The sequence below is a fragment of the Bos mutus genome, chromosome 1 (genome assembly GCF_027580195.1).
Source record: "Bos mutus isolate GX-2022 chromosome 1, NWIPB_WYAK_1.1, whole genome shotgun sequence".
NCBI classification, from domain to species: Eukaryota; Metazoa; Chordata; class Mammalia; order Artiodactyla; family Bovidae; genus Bos; species Bos mutus.
Window position 1 is genome coordinate 141,456,991 of NC_091617.1, and position 7,303 is coordinate 141,464,293.

Genomic DNA, 7,303 nt, shown 5'->3' on the forward strand with positions numbered 1-7,303 from the left:
CATTCACAAGAGACCCCTCTCTGCCTTACTCCTCATGCCTGCACGTGATGCTGCCAAAATCTCAATAAAGATTCCAGTTAGAAAATATTAGCCTGATAAGAATAGTTCTGGGAGGGACTTCCCTGGAGGTCCAGTGATTAAGATTCCGCTTTCCAATGCAGGGCTTGCTGGTTCCATCCCTGGTTGGAGAGCTAAGCTTCCACATGCCTCTTGGCCAAAAAATCAAAACCCAAAACAGAAGCAACATTGCAACAAATTCAATAAAGACTTAAAATGGTCCATATTTTTTAAAAAGGGCTTCCCTGGTGGCTCAACTGGTAAAGAATCTGCCTGCACTGTGGGAGACCTGGGTTTGATCCCTGGGTTGGGAAGATCCCCTGGAGAAGGAAAAGGCTACCCACTCCAGTGTTCTGGCCTGGAGAATTTTATGGACTGTATAGTCCATGGGGTCACAAAGAGTCGGAAATGACTGAGCGACTTTCACCACATTAAAAAAAACCCTTTAAAAAGAATGTTTCAGAAATCATGGTTCTGCGGCTTCATTAAACCAAACATAACTAAAAAATCATTGTCACAGTTATTTTTGTCAGTAACCCTCTGTGTGGTTGGCCATGGGAAAGTAAACGGAAATACCAGCGCTCCACCCAGCCCCATGCACCTGACTGCACCAGTAGATAAGGCCCCCCAGCACCCCCACAAAGGCCCTCGGGGGAACTCTTCCCTCAGCCTCAAGGAAGCTGGGGGCTGTGGGGGTGTCCTCACAGTTTCACGGCCGAAGGCCTGACTGAAGCCCTGGTTGAAGTGGGTGCAGACCCAGAAGTCCCCCCTGGGCCCTGCCATCTTCCAGCATCCCTCCTGGCTGGCTCTGACTGACAAGGGGCACCCCAGGGGTGGGGGCGGGAAGCAGCTCTGGCCTGGCCACCCTCTCACAAGCCAGGAGGAAGGTGAGATGTGGCTCCATGGTCACAGGCCCAGCAGGCTCCTCTCGGGGGTCTGGGAGAGAGTCTGGAATTTCCCAGTGATCAGGAGTGGAAGAGAGTGGCCGCACTCCCCAGAGCCCCACCTGGCGGCCAGGCCAGGGAAGCACCCAGGTTTCCTTTCCAGGAGGCTCTGAGGGCAGGTGTGATAAACCAGCAGTGTCTGGACCCCAGGACAGCGCCCTGCTCTGTCCCTCCCCTTTCCTGGCCTTGTCCTCTGGGGCTGCGGGAAATGAACACTAACTTCAGATACTGCGCTGGGAACCAGTGATGTTACACATTATATATAGTGTGCCAACCTGGGGGCCTCCTGCCTGGGCCACCCCCCGGGCCTGAGGAGAGAGCAGGGGGAATCGTGCAGAGGTGGATCTGCAGCCACTCCCGAGGGGGGCGTCAGCAGAGGGCAAAGCACATCGGGGGGGACACAGCAGACCCCAGCTCTTCCTGCCATCCTCCCCCGCTGCTCTGACCCCAGCAAGGAAGCGAGGGCCAGTGGGCACTTCTAGTTTGCACCTAAGATGAAAAGGAAAGAAAGAGGGAAAACGGTAAAAAGATCCTGATAGAAAAAAAAAATCTCAAGTCCATTTCTCCAACTCTGAAAACATGACATCAGTGCTCAGTGGATGGATTTTAAAGAGCACCACTATCGTTTCTTTTCATTCTTAGAGTAAATCCTCTATTTTGCCATTTCTCACTGCTTAATAGTTTTTCTGTGAACTAGACTTGGAGTCATAATTTTTTACGGAATTGTGATCATGCTATGGCACTCCAGGATACAGTGAAGACATCTATCAGGACTCAGTCTTCATACAACGGGTGGTTACTGTGTACCTTTAAGGGGAGAGATATGGATGGTATTCTAAAGAGTCATAATTTTCAATTATGAGTGTAATTACTAGGTTGATTTTCACCTACTTCCATACATATATGTCCTGGTTTATCACACAGTGGCATTCAGGCAGAGTCCGTAGAGGTGGTGTGTTTATTTCATGGTCATCACTCAGTCCTCCACTGGCGTCCTTGAGCAGCTTCTGGGTCCTGGGCTGGATGCTGAGATGTGCAGGTGAAGAAAACATAGCCTGAACTCAGGAGCTTCAGCCGAGATGAGAGGCAGGCTCAGAAACAAATGAGTTTGTTGCTGTATAAATATGCTTCCATCTACGTGTGTGCGCATGCACACACACACACACACATATACACACACAGGACCCCTGAAGAATGACCTCTCTCTACAGGTCCATGAGCTTTGGGGGAAATTCAGACCATTTAGGAACCCAGAAGAGGCACATGAACCAGAAGGCAGCGAGTCTCCAGAAGCCGCTCCCAGGCAGACAGACAGACAGCCCCATGGTTCTTGGTGCGGGGCTGGGCCAGGCACAGAGGACCTTGTGTCCCACCTCACCGAGACGCAGCAGGCCAGCTAGGCTTTCTTTCCCTCAATGAGGGGGAAACATGGCCAGATGAGTAAATTTGTATTAATTAATTGATTAGAAGCCAACGTTGTTTAAGATTTCTCAGCAGAAACTTGATCCTTCTTGGTCATCACCAGCACATCTGTTTGCTGGAGGCTGGGCCCTTGGAAAATGCATCTGCCATTAAGCCAGAGCTTGGCTGCTACACACGTGCCCCAGTCCCACTGTCGTGCTTTGGAGACACTCTTGCCAAGGAGCCTTTGGACGCCGAGACCAGTACAGCTGCACCCGCACCTTGAGCTTCCTCCACCAGCGGTGGCTCCTGGGCCGGGCTGTGGGCCAGGGTCGCAGGGTGGGGAAAGCACAGCTAGACCTTCCTGGAAGCTCCTGCACAATCCAGGAGGCCTCTCCAGGAGAAGAGAGGAGGAAATCAGCTCCAGCAGTTTCCTCGGCTCCTGGCAGAAGCCCTCCTATTTAGGAGAGGGAGGCAACGGACAGTTTCTGTGGCCAACTACAGCATTCACGCTGTTGACCACTTTTCTAATACTGTTTGCAAGCTTTGTATAATATCACTAGGTTTTCTGCAATTCTCAAGTGTCCTCTCAAGTCACTCAGTTGTGTCCAACTCTTTGCAACCCCATGGACTGTAGCCCGCCAGGCTCCTCTGTCCATGGGATGCTCCAGGGAAGAAAACTGGAGTGGGTTGTCATTTCCTCCTCTAGGGGATCTTCCCGACCCCAGAATGGACCCTGTGTCTCTTGCATCACCTGCATTGGCAGATGGATTCTTTACCACTAGTGCCGCCATAGCCATATTAAATACTAAAGTAATGAAAGAGAGGGAGAAAGAGAGACAGAGAGAGGAGCCATTTCTGGGGTACTGTCCTGGACATTTGAGGTCAGGTGGCTCCCTCATCCACTCAGGACCTTAATGTCCCACAGCTGCTTCTTCAGACCTGAGTCACCAGGGAAGACAGCCCACCCATCTATGAAGTGTTCCTCTGGCTGTGGTCGGGCTGCAGGTTAGGAGAGCCCAGCCCTCTCTCCTGGCTCCTGCTCTGGCTGGCTGTCAGGCGTGAGGTGAGTGCTAAGCTCTTTCCACAAGGAAAAAAGAACAAGATGGCAAACAGCTCCACCCATAAACCTCAAGACAGCAAATATCTCCATTGGGACTAAACATTTCTAGGTAACAGAGAAGTTGGTTATGATTTTGAATCACTATCACATCTCAACTGAAGCTGAAACCCCAATACTTTAGCTACCTGATGTGAAGAACTGACTCATTGGAAAAACCCTGATGCTGGGAAAGATCGAAGACAGGAAGAGAAGGGGACGACAGAAAATGAGTTGGTTGGATGGTATTACCAACTCGACGGACATGAGTTTGGGCAAGCTCCAGGAGCTGGTGATGGACAGGGAAGCCTGGCGTGCTGCAGTCCATGGGGTTGCGAAGAGTTGGACACGACTGAGCGACTGAATTGAGCTTAACTGAACTACGTCTCAAATGGGTTCAAGCTGGTGGTGCAAAGTCCCTTTGGACTCAGATGCCAAAGCATGTTTTACTTCCTGCTAGTATAATGTGTGCCACTGGCCCCGTGTGTGGTCCTGGGAAAATATTGTCTGTTTCACAGCTTGGTTTCCTCACCTGCAGAATGGGACTGTGAGTACCCCTGTGTCATAGGGTTGGTGTAACCATGAAAAAGTCAGCACATGAAACAGGCTTAGAATGGGGCCAGGACACAGGACATGCCAAGGAACTGCCTGCCCGTAGCGTTACCCAAGACCTTTCGAAAGATGTAAGCCAGCAAATATTTCCCAACAAAATAGCAGAAAGAAACCACAATAGGCTTGAAGTACATTTCTGGTGACCTCAAAGTCAGGTTTTCACAATCGAGATGATCACATATGAAATCTTTCGTCTTTTCACAACTTGGATCTTCAATACTTGAGTTACCACTGCTCTCTTTTATTTATTTATTTTTATTGGAGTACTACTTAATTTCTAACAGGGTGATTTTAATGACACTGAGCTTCCCAGGTGGCAGAGGATGAGAGAGTTGGATAGTATCACCAGCTCAATGGGCATGAACCTGAACAAACTCCAGGAGACAGTGAAGGGCAGGGAAGCCTGGCATGCTGCCATCTTTGGGGTCGCAAAGAGCCACGTATGGCTTAGCGACTGAACAACAGCAACAAATTTTAATGGAGATACATGGGTTTAGACCAAGAAATGATCAAGTGCCATGATGCCATTATAGATTGAAATATGAAGAACTTGACGATTTCTCTTTCTTTTTTCCTACAGAACATTGTTTTTATTGAAGTATAGTGGATGTACAGTATTATGTTAGTTTCAGGTGCTCAACATAGTGATTCAGCATTTAAATACATTAAGTTACTGAACAATCACTGTGGTAGGTCTGGTTACCATTTGTCCCCATATCAACCTGTTACTGTATTTTTGACTATATATATGTGCTGTGTATTACATCCCTGTTGCATATTTATTTTATAACTGAAGTTTGTCCCCCTTAACCTCCTTGACCCACTTCACCCAACCCTCAACCCCTTCCCCTCTGTCAACCACCCAGGTGTTCTCTGTATGTGATAGTCTTTTCCTCCTTGTTCATTTGCTTTGCTTTTTAGATGTCACATGTAAGTGAAATATTTCCTTTATTTTTTTTGTGTTAGTCTTTGTCTAATTTATTTCATGTAGCATGATATTCTCAAGATCCATCCACCTTGTCACCAATGGCAAGATCCCGGGGTTTTTTTTATGGCTGAATAATGTTCCATTCTTGGAGAAGGCAATGGCACCCACTCCAGTACTCTTGCCTGGCAAATCCCATGGACGGAGGAGCCTGGAAGGCTGCAGTCCATGGGGTCGCTAGGAGTTGGACACGACTGAGTGACTTCACTTTCACTTTTCACTTTCATGCGTTGGAGAAGGAAATGGCAACCCACTCCAGTGTTCTTGCCTGGAGAATCCCAGGGACAGGGGAGCCTGGCGGGCTGCCATCTATGGGGTTGCACAGAGTCGGACACGACTGAAGCGACTTAGCAGCAGCAGCAGCAGCAATGTTCCATTGTATGTGTATGCCCCATCTTCTTTATCCATTCATCTGCTGATGGACACTTCCATATCTTGGCTACTATAAACAAGGCTGCTATGAACACTGGGGTGCATGTATCTTTTCTGAGTAGTGTTTTTTTTTTTCAGACATATATCCAGAAGTGGAATTGCTAGATTAAATAGTCGCTCTATTTTTAGTTTACTGAGGAACCTCCAGACTGTTTCTCATAGTGGCTGCACCAGCTTGCATTCCTACCAATGGTGCACAAGGATTCCACATTCTCACTGACATTTGTTATTTGTGTTCTTTTTGATAATAGCCCTTCTGACAAGAATGGTTTTGATTTGCATTTTCCTGGTGATTATTGATGCTGAACATCTTTTCATGTGTTTGCCAACCACTGGTATGTCTTCTTTGGAAAAAAATGTCTATTCAGATCCTCTGCCCATCTTTTAAATTGGATTGTTTGCATTTTCTTGCTATTGAGTTGTATGAGTTCTTTGTATACTTTGGATATTAAACTTCTATTGGTTATATCATTTGCAAATACCTTCTTGCATTCAGTAGGCAGCCTTTTCATTTTATTGATGCTTTCCTTAGCTGTGCAAAATGCTTTTTAGTAAGATTTATTTTTGCTTTTCTGAGGAGACAGGTTAAAAAAATGATACTAATACTAATTTCAAAGAACCTACTGCCCATGTTTTCTTCTGCACATTTTGCAGTTTCAGGCAACGTTCATGTCTTTAAGCCCTGCTGAGCTTGTTTTTTGTGTATGGTGTGAAAATAGGCCAATTTCGTTCTTTTGCATTAGCTAAAGAGATTGTCCATTCCCCCACTGTATATTCTTGCCTCCTTTTTGTAGATTAATTGCCCATATAAACACAGGTTTACTTCATTCTGTTCCATTGATGTCTACGTTTTCATGCCAGTACCGTACTGTTTTGAGGACTGAAACTTTGTATTTGATATCAGGAGAGTGATACCTCCAGCTTTGTTGCTCTTTCTCAAGATGCTTTTGTGAGCTACCATTACTTTCAAAGACAGCTGGGCAGAAACACTCAAAATAAAAACGGTCTTGTCGCTTTCTGACATGCAGAGAGATCTGTGCAGGAACTCTGATGCAGTAAAGTGCATCCTAGCAGTTTACCTGAGCTCCCCCTCCATATCTTCCTCCACCCTGCTCTAACACATGGCCCAGGAGGCTCCCTGGAGCTGGCCCTTCCCCAGGCACCTGGACCCATCTCTGATCTCCTTGGAACTCACCCATCTTTCCCACGGTTGCCTCAGGGCAAAGCAACAGATTCATACTCCAACAAAGTCACTTGTGATAAAGCACCCCTGGACAATGATTACTTACCAAGGAATCTTCCTCTGTTACGCATGTGTTATGGGGACTTCAGAGGATGGGTGGGTACCAGGAGGGGCCTCTAACCTGCAGCTGTGCAGGAGATTTAACAGGCCCATATGGAGAGGTAGAGAAGCCCTAGTGTCTTAATGACATGAAACTGTCTAGTTGGCCTTCGGTAACATTGTGTGGGAGTTAGGTGGTCCTGACTTATTCCTTTCTTTTCTTACTCTGCTTCTGACTACTTGGATGTAATAGGGGATGATTCTGATCTCCCAATAAATCCGTTCCAACAGATCAAAGGAATTGAGCCTCTTGAATCAAGCTTACATGAACAATCAAGATTCATTCAATAAACTCCGAGTGATGAACTTGCTATGAAAGTCTATGTCCTTCAGAAGCAAGAGATAATGATACATCGAGGACCAATGACTACAAAACTATAATCACCTATAAGTTCCCACGTGTCAAAGGAGATCCTGGTACAAAAAATCGG